Source organism: Panthera leo, chromosome D1, assembly GCF_018350215.1.
Source record: "Panthera leo isolate Ple1 chromosome D1, P.leo_Ple1_pat1.1, whole genome shotgun sequence".
Classification (NCBI taxonomy): Eukaryota; Metazoa; Chordata; class Mammalia; order Carnivora; family Felidae; genus Panthera; species Panthera leo.
In genome coordinates this window covers 78,924,134-78,944,225 of record NC_056688.1, presented here as the reverse complement: position 1 = coordinate 78,944,225, position 20,092 = coordinate 78,924,134, and the positions used below count along the sequence as shown (strand labels likewise).

At 37.4% G+C, this 20,092-nt stretch overlaps 1 long non-coding RNA gene across 1 annotated transcript in view; it reads left to right on the top strand.

The window, feature by feature from the left end:
- LOC122200656 overlaps positions 1-20,092 on the top strand; it is a 71,058-nt gene that overhangs the window by 43,803 nt on the left and 7,163 nt on the right. Inside the window, exon 3 of the long non-coding RNA XR_006193884.1 lies at positions 11,849-11,897. This is a non-coding gene — a long non-coding RNA (uncharacterized LOC122200656). The remainder of the gene's footprint in view (positions 1-11,848; positions 11,898-20,092) is intronic.

Below are 20,092 nucleotides of genomic sequence, written 5' to 3'. Positions count from 1 at the left end.
TTAACTTTGTCTTCTATCATCATTTCCTACTGTCAGTGAATTGTATATTTGAATGGAGAATCAGATGCACAAAAATTATATATTTATAAAACCATTACCTATAGGAGAGCAAGCTGTGTAGACTATATTGCCTGGTGAAAGGGGTTAATCCAGAAACAAAGTTTGCTTTTTTAATTGTGTATTTTTAAACATTATGATTTGTTATTCATATATATAGTGAAATGATTTCTACCGTCAAGCTAATTAACATATTCATTTTCGCACATATTTATCTTGTGTGTATGTGTGGTGACAGCATCTGAAAGCTATTCTCTTAGCAAATTACCAGTATTCAATACAGTATTGTGGACTGTAGCTATCAGTATTATTGACTATACTTTACATCTCTATACTTTTTCATTATATGTAGCTGCAACTTTGTACACTTTGGGCGTCGACCCAGTCCCCGTTCTTGGCTTATTTTATCTAGCATAATATTTTCCAGTTTCTTCCATTCTGTTGCAAATGTCAGGGTCTCCTCCTTGGGGACAAACCTATTTTTAAGTGACAGTTTACGTGCAAAAATGACAGTTGCCCTCATACAGTTTACTTTTCCAGGGGAACCAGAGAAAAGGAAACTTAGTTTCTTGATCTGAAGAAATCATCAACTACACTGTTCTAAGAATTTAGAAAACTGTGTTACCTCACCTGTTTATAGCTACTGTTATTGCTGCTGCTTTTGATGTTATGCAGACTATTATCTCATTATTTATAGAGAAACTGATAAGACAAAAAAAAATATCTGGGTATTTCGCGTTGGGAATATCAGAAAGGAACAGAGATGGTGATTGTACTCCACTTTGCAATGCTCTTATCAGAGCAAATGAGAAAACATACTTACAGGATGAAGGAGACTTTTGTAAGTAGGATTCATGTTAAATCCCTGGGATCATTTGGGAGGGAAGAATAAAGATAAATAAGTCTGGACCAAACCTAGGACTTCAGGATTGAAAAGTGATAGAAACATGATGAGGGCGAATGCTTTTCAAGAATGTATTAGTCAGTAGTTCCAAAGAGACCTAATAATTCAATACCAGGGAGATACTCTGAGGAACAAATCATACAACAATGTGCTTATATATAGTCATTGTATAAATTATTTCCCCTTCAGTAAAAGGCTAATTTATAATGTGTAACTCTTCATAAAGTATCTCAAAGTGCAGGGTGCTCAGTAGTGTCAGATGTATTAGAATTGAAGGAAAAAGCAAAAGATCCAATGAATTTAGCAATTAGAAGCTTAATTATTTTTTTTTAATAAAAATTTTTCATACTGAAAATACTAGTAGAAGCTCATGTGAGGTTAATTTAAGGGCGGATTTTGCATGATAAACACATATATTTTATATATCAAGAGCATCCCAGAACCCAGGAGCTTGACTTTGAAGCAAATAAACTAAACATAAGTTCATGGGAAGGTCTGTTTATTTAACCTGAGGAAAAGTAAAACACATATATGCTTACATCCTGAGAGAAAACAGTCAGCATAACATATGAACTTAAAGGAGAAATAGAGTCTACATGCACAAAACAGACATCAGAAAAGGCAGGATGTAGATTCAAAGCAGAGACACTTTGGTGCAGACCATCCCTCAGGAGGGTGACCAAAGATGGAGGGAAGCTAGACTGGCATCTAAAGCTGCTTTGGCATTTGTGGAAACAAAAGACAAGAAATTCCCAAGGAAACAGAGAGGAAAATAGGGCCCCTCAAGCACAGCTTCACAGTTTCTAAATGACTATGCTGATGATTTTCCCTGAAAGAAAGATTCAGACCAGTGGTCTACAAATAAATGTGTACAGATCAGGATACAATGACAGACAAAACCTGGCTGCTTTCAAAAGTGAGAGAATTTTTTTTATATATGTTTGTGGGTATGATCGCTATAAATTATTTTTAGTATGTTGTTTTTTAAGTACTTCTTTCCTGCTGTGAGTGCAGTGTGTACATGAGGTTCATAAGTCCCCATACAGATACAACCCAAAGAGGACTTCACTAAGACACATTGTAATAAAACTATCAAAAGACAAAGATATAGAGAGAACTTTGAAAGCAGCAAGGAAAAAGAAACTGAGGTCATGCAAGGGAACTCCCATAAAACTACTATAGCAAATTTCCTAGCCGAAACCTTACATGCCAGAAGAGAGTGTAATGATATATTCAAAGTGCCAAAAGTCAAGAATGCTTTACCCTAAAACAAACCACAAGAGACTCATAATGAAAGAGAATAAACTGAGTGTTGATGGAGGTAGGTGGGTGGAAGATGGGCTACATGGAGGATAAGTATTAAGAAGGGCACTTGTGATGAGCACCGGGTGAAAAAGAATGCTTTACCCTACAAACCTTTCCTCTAGAAATGAAGGACAGATAAAGGCTTCCCCAGACAATCAGTTAGACCTGCCTTACAAAATACTGAAGTGCATTCTTCAAGTTGAAATGAATGGACACTAATTAGTGACATGAAAATGTATGAAAGTGTAAAACTCATTAGCAAAGATATATATAGATATAGATATATATCTATATATATCTTTGCTATATATATCTATATATATATATCTATATATATATAGATATAGATATATATATCTATATATATCTTTGCTATATATATAGCAAAGATATATATAGATATATATCTTTAAACAAAATCAGAATACTCTGATATCGTAATGGTGCTTTAAATCGCTGAACTCTAGTATACAGGTTAAAAGACAGACATTAAAACTAGTGATAGCGACAGTAATTTGTAAGTGAATACACAATATAAAATATTTAAATCATGACAACAAAAGCATAAAATGTGAGAAGAAAGGGTAGAGTTTTTCTATGTGATTAAAGTTCTAAGCTTAAAATAGATTGTTATAATGAAGATGTTTTACACAAGCTACATGTTACCCACAGGGCAAAAACCTACAGTAGATACAGAAAAGCTAGAGTAATAACAGCATACTACTAGAGTAAATCATCAAATCACAAAGGAAGATAGTAAAAGAAGAAGAAAGGAGCAATGGAACTAAAATCATCCCCAAAACAATTAATAAGATGGTAATAGTAAGTCCTTACCTATCAATAATTATTTTAAATGTGATAGATTAAATTATCCTATGAAAAAACATAGAGTGGCTAAATGGGTTTTTAAAAAGACCTAATCATATGCCATCTCTAAGAGATTCACTTCAGCTTTAAGAACACACATTGGATGAAAATGAAGGGAAAACTAAAAGAGAACAGAGGTAGCTATACTTACATCAGACAAAATAGACTGTCACTCAATAATTATAACAATGAAAGTCATTGTATAATGATAAAAGAGCCAATTCATTAAGAGGATACAACAATTATAAATATATATGCATCCAACATTGGGTTGCCATATTTACCAAGAAAATATGAACAGAAATGAAGAGGAAATAGAGAGCAATTCAACAGTGGTAGGAGACTTCCATACCCTACTTCAACAATATATTTCATCTAGGCCAAAAATCAATAAGGAAAATATGTATAAACCATAAGGACTTAATGTCTAAAATATAAGGAACACATACAACTCAATAGCAAAAAAAAATAATAATAATCCCATTTAAACATCAGGAAATTGTATGAATAGTCTTTTCTCTCAAGAAGATATACTAATAGCTAACAGGTACATGAAAAGGTGCTAAACATCAATAATCATCAGGGAATTGCAAGTCAAAACTACCTCTTACTTCTTAGGATGGCTATTACCAAAACAATAGATAACAAATGTTGGTGAGGATGTTGAGAAAAGGGAATTATTGCTCATTATTGGTGGGAATGTAAATTGGTACAGCCATGATAGAAAACAGTATTCCTTGAGAAATTAAAAATAGAACAACCAAGAATCCAGCAATCCCCCTTCTGGATAAATATATTGCATAGATATATGCACATTAATGTTCATTGAAGCATTATTCACAATAACTAAGATACAGAAATAGCCTAAATAAGCTCACAAAAACAAACAAACTCATCAAAAAAAGAATTGTTATTGCCAGGGGTTTAGGGGGAGGGGAAATGGGGACATGTTGGTCAAAGATCATAACTTTCAGTTATAGGATGAATAAGTTCTGAGGATGTAATACATCATGATAATTAAATTTAGTAATACTGTGTTTTATACCTGAAATTTTCTAAAAGAGTAAGTCTTAAATATTCTCATCAAAGTGGGGGAGAAATAGATCTATGTGAGTCAATGGACATGTTCGTTAACTTGATTTCTGTAATCATTTAACAATGAATACATATACCAAATCATCACATTGTATACTTTAAATATATACAATTTTATTTGTCAATTACATGGCAATCAAGCTAGAGAAATGAATAAATATATAAGCCATGATTCTATGAATTTCTCATTATTTGATCTTGAGCAACTCATTTAGTTAGCACCATTTAGCAATACCTGTGTATTTGGAAAATTAAAAGAAAATGCCTATGCTAAATGCACCTGGTAGCTGTATAATACATATTAATTCTTCTGCTTTAAGAGAGAAATTAGCAAAATCATTTCATTTTTCATGAAATAATAGCCACTAAATTCATAAAAATAAAGTATGATTTACACTTAACTGTCATAATTATTATTGCATTTCTCTTGAGGAGCCTCATTTCACCATACAACCTTGCTGGTAAATTTGATAACTCTCTAACTGACCCAAGACTTCAGAAGTTTTGTCGCAGTGAGCGAGAATATGTTGGGGCTTATTATGTAGGTCAGAAAATATAACAATATAATTTCTTCCTAGCATTTCCTGAGTGTATGAATGAGTTCAGTACTTCCCCAAACCGAATTGCACATTTAATACATCACGCACCACCAGAGACATCTTTTGATTACAAATACAAGTTCACACTCTAGTCTGCTCAAGAGTCCATTTCTTTACAACATATTTTGTCTCTTAATAAACACCGTACATATAGAACTAAATATATGTGTGAATGTGTGTGTGTATGCTTGTGTGTGTGTTTCTGCTAACTAAAGCAAAGCAAACATCTCCTATGCTCTTCCATTTTTTTAAAAGCTGAATCAAGGGGCGCCTGGGTGGCTCAGTCAGTTGAGTGTCTGACTTCGGCTCAGGTCATGATCTCGCGGTTTGTGGGTTCGAGCCCCGCGTCGGGCTCTGTGCTGACAGCTCGGAGCCTGGAGCCTGCTTCCGATTCTGTGTCTCCCTCTCTCTTCGCCCCTCCCCTGCTTGTGCTCTGTCTCTTTCTGTCTTTCAAAAATAAATAAAATGTAAAAAAAATTAAAAAAAAAAAGCTGAATCAGAGTATCATTCCTCATTCATTTATTCTCCTGATCATATCCATTCCTGTGATGTCTTACAATTAGTAACACTAATGACCTTTAATGCTGTCAAAGATTTGCAAACAGAATTTTAACAAGGTGCATCTAATATTCAGGAAATGAGCTCTTCTTCGATTGCTCTGTATGAAACAAACAGGAACAATAACAAACATAAAAACCACCTCTCCCGTATACTGATTAAAAGTGTTCCTATGGTGAAAGCAGCATCTGTTGAGGTCAGTTAAGATACCTGTCTCAATTTCCTTTGAAATTAAGCTCGTGAATTAAGAATGTGTAAGTAAATTGAAATTTTTATAATAAATTCTAATATAGTGTTTTAAGCTTTAACAAGATTGGAGACATAACTTTTATTTAAGTAATTAATAATGTGATTATTTATAGGATTTTCCAGTGTGCCAAGCATTATTCTTTTTATATTTACCCTTATATATGATATAATGGAGGTATCCACATTCTGAACATGAAAATAATTTATTTCATTTTTTTTTAAGTTTATTTATTTATTTTGAGAGATAGCGTGCTCATGAGTGGGGGAGAGGTAGAGAGAGTGGGTGAGGGAGAATTCCAAGCAGGCTCCACACTGCCAGCACAAAACCCAGCGGGGGCTCAATCTCACGAAATGTGAGATCGTGACCTGAGCCAAAATCAAGAGCCGTACACTTAACCAGCTAAACCACCCAGGTGCTCTGAAAATAATTGACTTTAATTGGCAAGGTATTTTATTCAAGATCAGCTGGAAGACTCAAAACCAGGACAGTTTTAATTCAGGTTCTGTTTTAATAAGCATTCCCCACTGCCCAGACAAAATGATTATCTGTGATCAAGCTTATGATTTGCTCAGCGCTGGATTGTTTATAAATCATGCGAATATCTCATTTTATCAGAGAGGATGATTTGATCTTAAAGAGAGAAAATTGCTGAAGTGAAAGAGCAGGACTTAACGATTCTAAGACACAGTCCTATCTGGTGAGTTTGCCGGTCCAGAGTATTCACTCTAAATTCACTGATAAATTTTTCAAACCTTAACCCCAACACCAGAATCATGTTTGGTCTTACTTCAAGGGGAGAATCAAATGAGGCAATAGAAAAGGAGCTCTGGGGCTAACAGAAGCATCTGTCTCTGGCTCATTGAATAGGACCCACAGAAACCCAAGAAAGGATGCAAATTATTTTAAAAGGGCAGCAGGTGTTGCTTCTAAGTTGCAACAACCATCAGGAGGTTTCATTTAAATTCACATGCCAACGTCTGTTAGATTTTTCTCCTAATAGGCAATCACTTGACAATGAAGCAGAGTAGCTCAAGTTGAAATTTTCCTGGGATTCAGTATTCAGTATTGCCTACAGATTGGTGAGAATTGCCAAAAGCTTAAGGTAACAAAGAATATTGTATTTTTTAGTATAATTCAAAAGTCTGAAAAGAATGAAGTCAATTTTTTGCTGTTTTATAGCAAATAAAAATAATGACTTAGAGATCAAAATCTGTACTGTATCAGATTCATATTTTTCTCAGTCGAGGGCTATGAATTCAATGTGTTAGTTAAAATATGTGATTATAAAAAATAAAACATGTCTGAGAAAAACAATGACAGTATAATCTATGGGGGGAAAATGTTTTATTGTCAGAGCATAAAAGAATGTAGAATTTGCTTCTATAACATAAAACAGTGTAGAAATTACTAGGAAATAGGTTTCATTTTTTCAAAGTTCATTAATTTTTTTGGGGGGGTAGGGGCAGAGAGCGAGGGAGACAGAGAATCCCAAGCAGGCTCTGCACTGTCCACACAGAGCTTGACGTGGGGCTTGATCTAAGGAGCCAAGAGATCATGACCTGAGCCAAAATCAAGAATTAATTTAGAGGTCTGGGAACTTCCTCCTCCTTGGGTTCAATTAATTTGCTGGAGTGGAAACTCAGAGGAACATCTTACTCACTAGGTCGTAATGCAAGAACAGCCAGATGGAAGAGATGTGTAGAGCCAGGTATGGGGAAAGGGTGCAGAGCTTCCGTGCTCCCTCTGAGCCACTCTCCCTGAATGTCCACATGTTCACCAACCTGGAAGCTCTCTGAATCCAGTCATTTTGGTTTTTTATGGAGGCTACATTGCATAGGCATGATTTATTAAATAACTGGCCACTGATGAATGATTTCACCTCCAGTCCCTCTCCCCTCCCAGGAAATCAGGGAGTGGGACTAAAAGTTTCCCTCCTCTATGTTAGGTGGGTTCCTCTGGCAACCAATCCCCTTCCTCAGGTGCTTTCCGAAAGTCACCTCATTAACATTAACCCAATTGTGGTGGAAAGGGGCTTATGAATGACAAGATATCCATTTTACCCTATGGTCCAGAGTCAGATTTCAGGAACTGAGGGCAGGATTAAATATTATGACAAAAGATGCTCCCATTGCTCTTATCACTTAGGAGATTTCAAAGGTTACGGAGCTGTGAGCCAGGAACCATGAAGGAAGGCCAAATATATACCAAATATGCATTTGGTCATCAGCATGAAATACATATTTCTTATAAATCACAATACTGCAAATTCATTTTAGTATATTTTGTTTTGTTTTTAATAGTGTATAGTATATTCATTGAATAATATTCTGAGAAAGGTCTATAGGCTTCATCCAACTGACCAAGGGGTCTATAGCAGAATAAAAATTTAAGATCCCTAACTCCACTCCATAACTTTTCTCTTTCTCCTATTCCACATTCAGTAACATCGTGACCTGTCCCCTCTACCTTCAGAATATATCTCAATCTAACCATTTACATTATCTCTAACACTACTCTCTTATAATAGGCCACCATCTTTCTGACACCACTGAAAGAGCCTTCTCACACATCTTCTTGCTTCCAATCTTGACCTCTAGAGCAGGTGTATCTCAGCTGGGAGTTACTGTGCTCTCCTTCTTGCCAAGGGAATTTGGCAGAGTCTGTGGACAGTTTTGGTTGTCACAATTTAAAGGGTGTTAATTAGTATCTACTGGGCAAAGGCCAGGGATGTTGCTAAACACCATACAGTGCAAAGGATAGCCCTGTACAACAACAATTTACCTGCCTCAAAATGCTGATGGTTCTTAGGTTGAGGACTCCTGCTCTATAGTCTTTCTCCACATATAATATTCTTTTAAAAAATTCAAGGAAGATTGGGTTCCATGCCTTTTGTAAGATTCTCCTCACATTGAGAAGAAACCCAGTACTCTTTACTGTGTCCTATAAAGCCTTGCATGACCTGCCCCCTGACTATGTCTGCGAGACCTCCTCCTCATTCACTCTGATGCAGCCACACTAGCCTTCTTACTGATTTTAAGAGAACTCCACCCCTTTTGGTTTTCTCACTTAAGGGCCTTGCATATCTAAATTCTAGGATCTAGAATATTCTACTTTTAGATATTTACTTGGCTTACTCCATTCTGGGATCAGAAGTCACCTTTCATAACTAAAATAACATCTCACCAATTCACCTGTGGTCCAACAGAACTATTATTATTTCAGTCAGGAACTAATGAGCATGTGCAAATCTGTACCTGGTAATTCTACTATCAGTAACCCCTATGGGTCAGATCTTTCTTTTCATGTCGGTTTTCATTCGGATGGTATTATCTTCTCATCTGCATGGATATGTTTTACTTTGTGCAGGTCATTACATTTGTAGTGACTGTTTGTAGAACTTTGAGCCCTAAGATAACATTTTTGTCCTCCAGGTGGAATTTGTCTGCTTCTATCAATACTTTTAGTGTAAGATCATCTTCATCCACTTTCAGAGACTGAAACTATTTGAAGCTGAGGCAAAGGCCCTGATAAGTTCCTTCTAGTTCATTTGTGCTCCTAGGGCTTTTGGTGGGGTGGAGGTGAAAGCAACCCAAAGCCTTGGCTCCATCAAGGCTTTCCGGACCAGAAAAACATGGTCCAACATGTCTGTGAAAAAGTCCAGTTCAGTCTTTGGAGCTCAGCTGTCCCATCTGTAATCTAAAAAGTTATTCTCTGCATTAACTCCTCAGTATTGATAATAAAGGGAAAATCCTGAAGTGGGAAAAAAAAAAAAACAGTAATAAAGCTAATAGTGTAACCTAAGCATTCTCTGAAAAAGTAAACAGGAATAGAGGCCAGGGTAATAAGCAACAATAACAACAACATTTAACAGAACACTACTGTTGAAGGTGAATAAAGCAGATGAGTTAATCAGATGTCACTGTGAGTGATTAGACTTGGAAGACATGTAGTCTAAAACAATAGTGGAAACATTAATAGAGAAGGTTTTTGTTTTCTTTTAGGAAAATTCATTTAAACTGTTCATTTAGGAATAATTCATTAAGTCCCTGTATGTGTGTATAATACATGCTATATGCCAGGCCCTAATCAATGTTGATTACAATTGTGATTAAAGGAAGCTCCTGGTTTTCAGCTATGCAAATTATACTGTGAAAGGCAGAGAAGTGGACAGAAAACTAGAGTACAGTATAGTATGGTACAATACAGTGTGGTATAATAGGGGTGTATATGAAATATTACCACAGAGAAGGGGTGACTATCTCAGGAAGAAACAAAAATGAAAGCTAAGTAGAAGTCAACCACACCAAGAGTTGGTAGAACATGTATGGAGTGTTTTCACCCTAGGAAAGAGAAAATGTCAGTGAAATCATGGCTTGTTTAAGTAAGCACAAGACACTCAGCATGTATGGAACTACAGTATGAGGTAGATAGTGATAGAAGAAAGCAGGTTCAAAATCACACTTGGACTTTATTTTGAAGACAGTTGAAGAATTTGGGCATCATTCTATTTACCTGATCACAAATAGGTATGACATGTGCTTGTTGTCCTTCCAGAGTAGGACATCTGTGTTGCAATAATGTGTTTCTGGTATTGATGGGTTTATCATTCTCATTTGACGTGAATTATTTAAAGTCTGAAACAGAAACTTTAAAAAAATCATGACAGGAGTTTCTGAGCGGCTCGGGTGGTTAAGTGTCAGACTTTGGCTCAGGTCCTGATATCACATCTTGTGAGTTTGAGCCTTGCATCAGGCTCTCTGCGGTCAGCGCAGAGCCAGCTTTAGATCCTCTGTCTCCCTCACTCTGCCCACCCCCCTGCACTTTCTCTCTCTCTCTCTGTCTCAAAAATAAAAACAAACATTAAAAACTATAATAAGTTCTTAGGTATTTGCCTTTATGACTTAAAATGAGTGTGGGCTTTGAAATCTCACAAACCTTTGCTCAAATCTCAGCTCTGCTCCTCCTGTATGTGGGTGTGAGCAAACCATTTAGCCTTCCAGACTGGGGTGTAATTTCTAACTAATGCTTATATCACACAAATAGCTAAACTAGAGGATTCCTGAAGACCCGGAAATACTAAAAAATATAGATTCAGAACTTTGCCTCTGAGAATACTAAGAATGAGATAAAACATTTTTAAAAGTTACAAGGCAAAAATGAAAGTGCTTTAGAAGAAGCTACACTAGTCACTAAGTTTTAAACATTGAATCTTTCCTTTTGACACTGCAGGTTATGCATGTTTCTTAGAATTCCCCACATGGCACACAAACCTGGCAAGAGATCACTCGACTCTGCACTCATCGTCTTATGATCTGTCTAAAATTTTACCTTTCGCTTTACCAGTTTTTATGCTATTACTTCTTATAATGCCCTCTTCAGCACCTCCAATCTCAGGAGATTATGGTCTCCAGGACCTAAATGTTCAACATTACCTTGCGATCTCTCACTCTAAGTTCATTTCCAGATCATAATCTGAATAGTCTCTGTGACTCTAATTATTGAGAAAACTATAAAAGAGAAAAGCTATAATATTGATATCATTATATCCAAACATACACATACTGTCACTTCCCAAATGCCTCTTTCTGGGACTCCAGGTAACTATAACCAAGGATAATTGGAATTCTAACCACCTGCATGTAATTAACCAAACATCACTGTCTTCGTTTATGATTAGGGTCCCTGTTGACAATAACTGAATTCAAGGGCTTAATTATAGCAGTGTGTAATTGAAACAAAGGTGGCAAAAACTCAAAATACAAAGCAAAACAAAATATATATTTCTTCCATGGTTAATTGCTACTGCTCTTACAAAGAAGCAAGTTCAAATGAATTGAATTCCATAGAGTATCTATCTATCAAACTAAATTAGCTTTTAACTTTTATATGCAATTAGAGAATATAGGATTTCTACATATACATACACATATGCAATATATCCAAGATAATTACCTAAAAAGTACTGCCTACCAGGTATTACAAATATAAAGTAAATCAAATGTAAGGTAGTGCTGTCCAATAGAAATATCATGTGAGAAATATATGTAGTATTAGATTTTCTAGTAGTCACATTTAACAGTATAAAAAATTAAAGGTGAAATTAATTTTAATATGTATTGTATGTAACTCAGTATATCCAAAATACTATCATGTCAATACCATATCAATATAAAAATATTCACTGAGATATTTCTCATTATTTTTTTCACAAAGTCTTCAAAATCCAGTGTGGATTTTATGCCTGGAAGACATCTCATTTCAGGTCAGTCTCAGATCAACTTTTCAGCAGCTGCATGTGGTACTGTTCTGGACAGTACAGATTTAGATAATTGTTTATTTATCTAATAGGATATTCTATTCCAAATGACCACTCTGTAATTTAAGATTTTGTAGAAGATTGAAAGAAGCTGCAGGGGCACCTGGGTAGCTCAGTCGGTTGAACCCAACTTTGGCTCAGGTCATGATCTCACAATTTGAGAGTTCAAGTTCCACATCAGCCTCACTGCTGTCAGCTTGTCAACACACAACTGGCATCAGATCCTCTGTCCCACTCTCTCTGTCCTTCCCCAGCTTGTGCTCTCCCCCAACCGGAAAAAAAAAAAAAAAAAGTATCAATTGACAACATGATTCAATATTAGAATGTTTTAACTCTTTGCTATAAAAATTGAGACTTTACTCTCTTCCTTTCTACAAGTCTCCAGTAGTTGAGTTAATTATTCTATTCCCATAAAATGTGGACATTTAGACATTTATATTTTCCTCTATTAACATAATTCTTCAGCAATATTTTTTTCTTATGTGTATATGTAAATGAGTTAAGTGCTCACACTATTTTTTTTTTGTAAACCATTTCTCCAAATGAAATGTTTAACATTATTTTATTGTCTTTTGACTTAATCAGAGCCTCCCAATGTCAGCGTCCATTAAGAATGGCTCGTGGAAGCTGGTGTCCTTGACTTATCACGTTCCTTCTCCTAAATTGACTGTAGTAGGTACTATAATACCTATATAGTGGGGCCGCACTTTCTCTCAGATATTAAGGTATTGGCCTCCGGCTTCTTCCACTGAGTTCCTTTTTTTTTTTCTTGTGTATTTAACATACAAAAATGTCACAATGTATGACTTGGTCTTTTTATTCTGGATCTTTTTTTTTTCTTCTAGCATGTGGTTGGTCCTTTAAACATGCAGTTCCTATTTTTGTCTCAGGAAACCATTTTTTTTTTATTTTTAATTTTTTAATATATGAAATTTACTGTCAAATTGGTTTCCATACAACACCCAGTGCTCATCCCAAAAGGTGCCCTCCTCAATACCCATCACCCACCCTGCCCTCCCTCCCACCCCCCCTCAACCCTCAGTTTGTTTCTCAGTTTTTAACAGTCTCTTATGCTTTGGTTCTCTCCCACTCTAACCTTTTTTTTTTTCTTCCCCTCCCCCGTGGGTTTCTGTTACGTTTCTCAGGATCCACATAAGAGTGAAACCATATGGTATCTGTCTTTCTCTGTATGGCTTATTTCACTTAGCATCACACTCTCCAGTTCCATCCACGTTGGTACAAAAGGCCATATTTCATTTTTTCTCATTGCCACGTAGTATTCCATTGTGTATATAAACCACAATTTCTTTATCCATTCATCAGTTGATGGACATTTAGGCTCTTTCCATAATTTGGCTATTGTTGAGAGTGCCGCTATAAACATTGGGGTACAGGTGCCCCTATGCATCAGTACTCCTGTATCCCTTGGATAAATTCCTAGCAGTGCTATTGCTGGGTCATAGGGTAGGTCTATTTTTAATTTTCTGAGGAACCTCCACACTGCTTTCCAGAGCGGCTGCACCAATTTGCATTCCCACCAACAGTGTAAGAGGGTTCCCGTTTCTCCACATCCTCTCCAGCATCTATAGTCTCCTAATTTGTTCATTTTGGCCACTCTGACTGGCGTGAGGTGATATCTGAGTGTGGTTTTGATTTGTATTTCCCTGATAAGGAGCGACGTTGAACATCTTTTCATGTGCCTGTTGGCCATCCGGATGTCTTCTTTAGAGAAGTGTCTATTCATGTTTTCTGCCCATTTCTTCACTGGGTTATTTGTTTTTCGGGTGTGGAGTTTGATGAGCTCTTTATAGATTTTGGATACTAGCCCTTTGTCCGATATGTCATTTGCAAATATCTTTTCCCATTCCGTTGGTTGCCTTTTAGTTTTGTTGGTTGTTTCCTTTGCTGTGCAGAAGATTTTTATCTTCATAAGGTCCCAGTAATTCACTTTTGCTTTTAATTCCCTTGCCTTTGGGGATGTGCCGAGTAAGAGATTGCTATGGCTGAGGTCAGAGAGGTCTTTTCCTGCTTTCTCCTCTAAGGTTTTGATGGTTTCTTGTCTCACATTCAGGTCCTTTATCCATTTTGAGTTTATTTTTGTGACTGGTGTGAGAAAGTGGTCTAGTTTCAACCTTCTGCATGTTGCTGTCCAGTTCTCCCAGCACCATTTGTTAAAGAGAGTGTCTTTTTTCCATTGGATGTTCTTTCCTGCTTTGTCAAAGATGAGTTGGCCATACGTTTGTGGGTCTAGTTCTGGGGTTTCTATTCTATTCCATTGGTCTATGTGTCTGTTTTTATGCCAATACCATGCTGTCTTGATGATGACAGCTTTGTAGTAGAGGCTAAAGTCTGGGATTGTGATGCCTCCTGCTTTGGTCTTCTTCTTCAAAATTACTTTGGCTATTCGGGGCCTTTTGTGGTTCCATATGAATTTTAGGATTGCTTGTTCTAGTTTCGAGAAGAATGCTGGTGCAATTTTGATTGGGATTGCATTGAATGTGTAGATAGCTTTGGGTAGTATTGACATTTTGACAAAATTTATTCTTCCAATCCATGAGCAGGGAATGTCTTTCCATTTCTTTATATCTTCTTCAATTACCTGCATAAGCTTTCTATAGTTTTCAGCATACAGATCTTTTACATCTTTGGTTAGATTTATTCCTAGGTATTTTATGCTTCTTGGTGCAATTGTGAATGGGATCAGTTTCTTTATTTGTCTTTCTGTTGCTTCATTGTTAGTGTATAAGAATGCAACTGATTTCTGTACATTGATTTTGTATCCTGCAACTCTGCTGAATTCATGTATCAGTTCTAGCAGACTTTTGGTGGAGTCTGTCGGATTTTCCATGTATAATATCATGTCATCTGCAAAAAGCGAAAGCTTGACTTCATCTTTGCCAATTTTGATGCCTTTGATTTCCTTTTGTTGTCTGATTGCTGATGCTAGAACTTCCAGCACTATGTTAAACAACAGCGGTGAGAGTGGGCATCCCTGTCGTGTTCCTGATCTCAGGGAAAAAGCTCTCAGTTTTTCCCCATTGAGGATGATGTTAGCTGTGGGCTTTTCATAAATGGCTTTTATGATCTTTAAGTATGTTCCTTCTATCCCGACTTTCTCAAGGGTTTTTATTAAGAAAGCGTGCTGGATTTTGTCAAAGGCCTTTTCTGCATCGATTGACAGGATCATATGGTTCTTCTCTTTTTTTTTGTTAATGTGATGTATCACGTTGATCGATTTGTGAATGTTGAACCAGCCCTGCATCCCAGGAATGAATCCCACTTGATCATGGTGAATAATTCTTTTTATATGCTGTTGAATTCGATTTGCTAGTATCTTATTGAGAATTTTTGCATCCATATTCATCAGAGATATTGGCCTGTAGTTCTCTTTTTTTACTGGGTCTCTGTCTGGTTTAGGAATCAAAGTAATACTGGCTTCATGGAATGAGTCTGGAAGTTTTCCTTCCCTTTCTATTTCTTGGAATAGCTTGAGAAGGATAGGTATTATCTCTGCTTTAAACATCTGGTAGAACTCCCCTGGGAAGCCATCTGGTCCTGGACTCTTATTTGTTGGGAGATTTTTGATAACCGATTCAATTTCTTCGCTGGTTATGGGTCTGTTCAAGCTTTCTATTTCCTCCTGATTGAGTTTGGAAGAGTGTGGGTGTTTAGGAATTTGTCCATTTCTTCCAAGTTGTCCAATTTGTTGGCATATAATTTTTCATAGTATTCCCTGATAATTGTTTGTATCTCTGAGGGATTGGTTGTAATAAGTCCATTTTCATTCATGATTTTATCTATTTGGGTCATCTCCCTTTTCTTTTTGAGAAGCCTGGCTAGAGGTTTGTCAATTTTGTTTATTTTTTCAAAAAACCAACTCTTGGTTTCGTTGATCTGCTCTACCGTTTTTTTAGATTCTATATTGTTTATTTCTGCTCTGATCTTTATTATTTCTCTTCTTCTGCTGGGTTTAGGCTGCCTTTGCTGTTCTGCTTCTATTTCCTTTAGGTGTGCTGTTAGATTTTGTATTTGGGATTTTTCTTGTTTCTTGAGATAGGCCTGGATTGCAATGTATTTTCCTCTCCGGACTGCCTTCGCTGCGTCCCAAAGCGTTTGGATTGTTGTATTTTCATTTTCATTTGTTTCCATATATTTTTTAATTTCTTCTCTAATTGCCTGGTTGACCCACTCGTTCGTTAGGAGGGTGTTCTTTAACCTCCATGCTTTTGGAGGTTTTCCAGACTTTTTCCATGGTTGATTTCAAGCTTCATAGCATTGTGGTCTGAAAGTATGCATGGTATGATTTCAATTCTTGTAAACTTATGAAGCGCTGTTTTGTGACCCAGTATATGATCTATCTTGGAGAATGTTCCATGTGCACTCGAGAAGAAAGTATATTCTGTTGCTTTGGGATGCAGAGTTCTAAATATATCTGTCAAGTCCATCTGATCCAATGTATCATTCAGGGCCCTTGTTTCTTTATTGACTGTGTGTCTAGATGATCTATCCATTTCTGTAAGTGGGGTGTTAAAGTCCCCTGCAATGACCACATTCTTATCAATAAGGTTGCTTATGTTTATGAGTAATTGTTTTATATATCTGGGGGCTCCGGTATTCGGCGCATAGACATTTATAATTGTTAGCTCTTCCTGATGGATAGACCCTGTAATTATTATATAATGCCCTTTTTCATCTCTTGTTACAGCCTTTAATTTAAAGTCTAGTTTGTCTGATATAAGTATGGCTACCCCAGCTTTCTTTTGGCTTCCAGTAGCATGATAAATAGTTCTCCATCCCCTCACTCTCAATCTAAAGGTGTCCTCAGATCTAAAATGAGTCTCTTGTAGACAGCAAATAGATGGGTCTTGTTTTTTTATCCATTCTGATACCCTATGTCTTTTGGTTGGCGCATTTAATCCATTTACATTCAATGTTATTATAGAAAGATACGGGTTTAGAGTCATTGTGATGTCTGTATGTTTTATGCTTGTAGTGATGTCTCTGGTACTTTGTCTCACAGGATCCCCCTTAGGATCTCTTGTAGGGCTGGTTTCGTGGTGACAAATTCCTTCAATTTTTGTTTATTTGGGAAGACCTTTATCTCTCCTTCTATTCTAAATGACAGACTTGCTGGATAAAGGATTCTTGGCTGCATATTTTTTTCTGTTTAGCACACTGAAGATATCGTGCCAAGCCTTTCTGGCCTGCCAAGTTTCAAAGGAGAGATCAGTCACGAGTCTTATAGGTCTCCCTTTATATGTGAGGGCACGTTTATCCCTTGCTGCTTTCAGAATTTTCTCTTTATCCTTGTATTTTGCCAGTTTCACTATGATATGTCGTGCAGAAGATCGATTCAAGTTACGTCTGAAGGGAGTTCTCTGTGCCTCTTGGATTTCAATGCCTTTTTCCTTCCCCAGTTCAGGGAAGTTCTCAGCTATAATTTCTTCAAGTACCCCTTCAGCACCTTTCCCTCTCTCTTCCTCCTCTGGTATACCAATTATGCGTATATTATTTCTTTTTAGTGTATCACTTAGTTCCCTAATTTTTCCCTCATACTCCTGGGTTTTTTTATCTCTCTTTTTCTCAGCTTCCTCTTTTTCCATAACTTTATCTTCTAGTTCACCTATTCTCTCCTCTGCCTCTTCAATCCGAGCTGTCGTCGTTTCCATTTTGTTTTGCATTTCGTTTAAAGCGCTTTTCAGCTCCTGGTGACTGTTCCTTAGTCCCTTGATCTCTGTGGCAAGAGATTCTCTGCTGTCCTGTATACTGTTTTCAAGCCCAGCGATTAATTTTATGACTATTATTCTAAATTCACTTTCTGTTATATTATTTAAATCCTTTTTGATCCGTTCATTAGCTGTTGTTATTTCCTGGAGATTCTTCTGAGGGGAATTCTTCCGTTTGGTCATTTTGGATAGTCCCTGGAGTGGTGAGGACCTGCAGGGCACTTCCCCTGTGCTGTGGTGTATAGCTGGAGTTGGTGGGTGGGGCCGCAGTCAGTCCTGATGTCTGCCCCCAGCCCACCGCTGGGGCCACAGTCAGACTGGTGTGTGCCTTCTCTTCCCCTCTCCTAGGGGCGGGATTCACTGTGGGGTGGTGTGGCCCGTCTGGGCTACTTGCACACTGCCAGGCTTGTGGTGCTGGGGATCTGGCGTATTAGGTGGGGTGGGTAGGCAAGGTGCACGGGGGCAGGAGGGGCAGGCTTAGCTCGCTTCTCCTTAGGTGATCCACTTCAGGAGGGGCCCTGTGGCAGCGGGAAGGAGTCAGATCCGCTGCCGGAGGTTTGGCTCCACAGAAGCACAGAGTTGGGTGTTTGCCCGGAGCGAGCAAGTTCCCTGGCAGGAACTGGTTCTCTTTGGGATTTTGGCTGGGGGATGGGCGAGGGAGATGGCGCTGGCGAGCGCCTTTGTTCCCCGCCAAGCTGAGCTCTGCTGTCCGGGGGCTCAGCAGCTCTCCCTCCCTTTGTCCTCCAGCCTTCCCACTTTCTGAGCAGAGCTGTTAACTTCTGACCTCCCAGATGCTAAGTCGGGCTTGCTGTCAGAACACAGTCCGTCCGGCCCCTCCGCTTTTGCCAGCCAGACTCGGGGGCTCTGCTTGGCCGGCGAGCCGCCCCTCCGCCCCGGCTCCCTCCCGCCAGTCCGTGGAGCGCGCACCGCCTCGCCACCCTTCCTACCCTCTTCCGTGAGCTTTTCGTCTGCGCTTGGCTCCGGAGACTCCGTTCTGCTAATCCTCTGGCAGTTTTCTGGGTTCTTTAGGCAGGTGTAGGTGGAATCTAAGTGATCAGCAGGACGTGCGGTGAGCCCAGCGTCCTCCTACGCCGCCATCTTCCCCAGCAATCAGGAAACCATTTTGTAATCATGATATCTTTTTTGTCTCATTTATCTCTTTAATATTAATTTTTATTAATTCTATGTCTGTGGGAACATTTTGGACACTTGTATCTTTCACTCCCCTTACCGTCGCTCTAAATTTTTTCTTCATTTAATTTAAAAAAATCTTTTTTTCTGCAGAAGAAACTTGATTGTCAACCATGAGTTATCTGATTTATTTATGTTCTAAGTTATACAATAGTTTTTGATGGATTTATTTTGGCCATTAATTTGTTTCTTTAGTTCTGCAATCTCCATTTTTATTTCTCTGCTGTGTTATCTTCATATTTTTGAGATCTTGCCATATCAAATTCACATTTTCAACAGATTTTCTGATAGCAAATTTTATGTGTCTGAAATTTTATACTCTTCTTAGGGGATTTAATTTTTTGTCCTGGTATTCCCCACCCCCCATCTTCTGCATGTAAACTCTATTCCCTTTTTTTTTTTTTCCTAATTTTCTTCACCTAGATAATGTCTATTTTCATGAGTTTTAATGTAATCTATTTTCTTAGCCATATTATGTGGGAATCCCCCATCACTGGTTTTACTTTAGGCTCAAGTTTGCTTGCATTCCTTATTGAACCACAATTTAAGTGTCCTTTATTTTTATACCTGATGTAACCGGACAGAGGGAGAACTCAACAGGAAGGAACTCTGTGAATATTTTGTTGGAGAGAATGATTCTAGTTTATTTGCCAGTCTGTTTGCTTCTATGAGATTTTGGTAAATGTCTTATCAAACGTTCTCCGTGAAAGAGGAGTTATGTATTCCACTTCCATGAGAGGATATTGTTGGAATTTGCACAATACCCCTAAATCAACGTGGGGAATTAAGGCATTTGCTTAACATAAGAAGCAGTCAGAACTGGATATTCATTTTTAAATTTTCATCCTGATATTAGTTGTGATCACAAAACATCACAAATATATATATATGAAAGGATTAAGACAATTACTTTATGTAGATTTAATTATTGTTCCAATATATATTGTCTAAATCTACAAGGTGAACTTTTACAGTGATTTTGCAAAGAAATCATATGATCCTTGCCAAATTACATTAGACTGAAACAATACATAATGAGCATAAAATAATTCGTGTTGCTTTCAGCCTAAATTCAATTACTCTGTGTTATAAGAATAATGATCCGAAGAAAATTTAATCTTATAATATAAATGCACATATGTAATGAAGAGAAATACATCTTCAGGAAAAAATGTTGACTAGCCTTTATGGTGTTGACATTACTCACAAGTGTAATAGATAAGG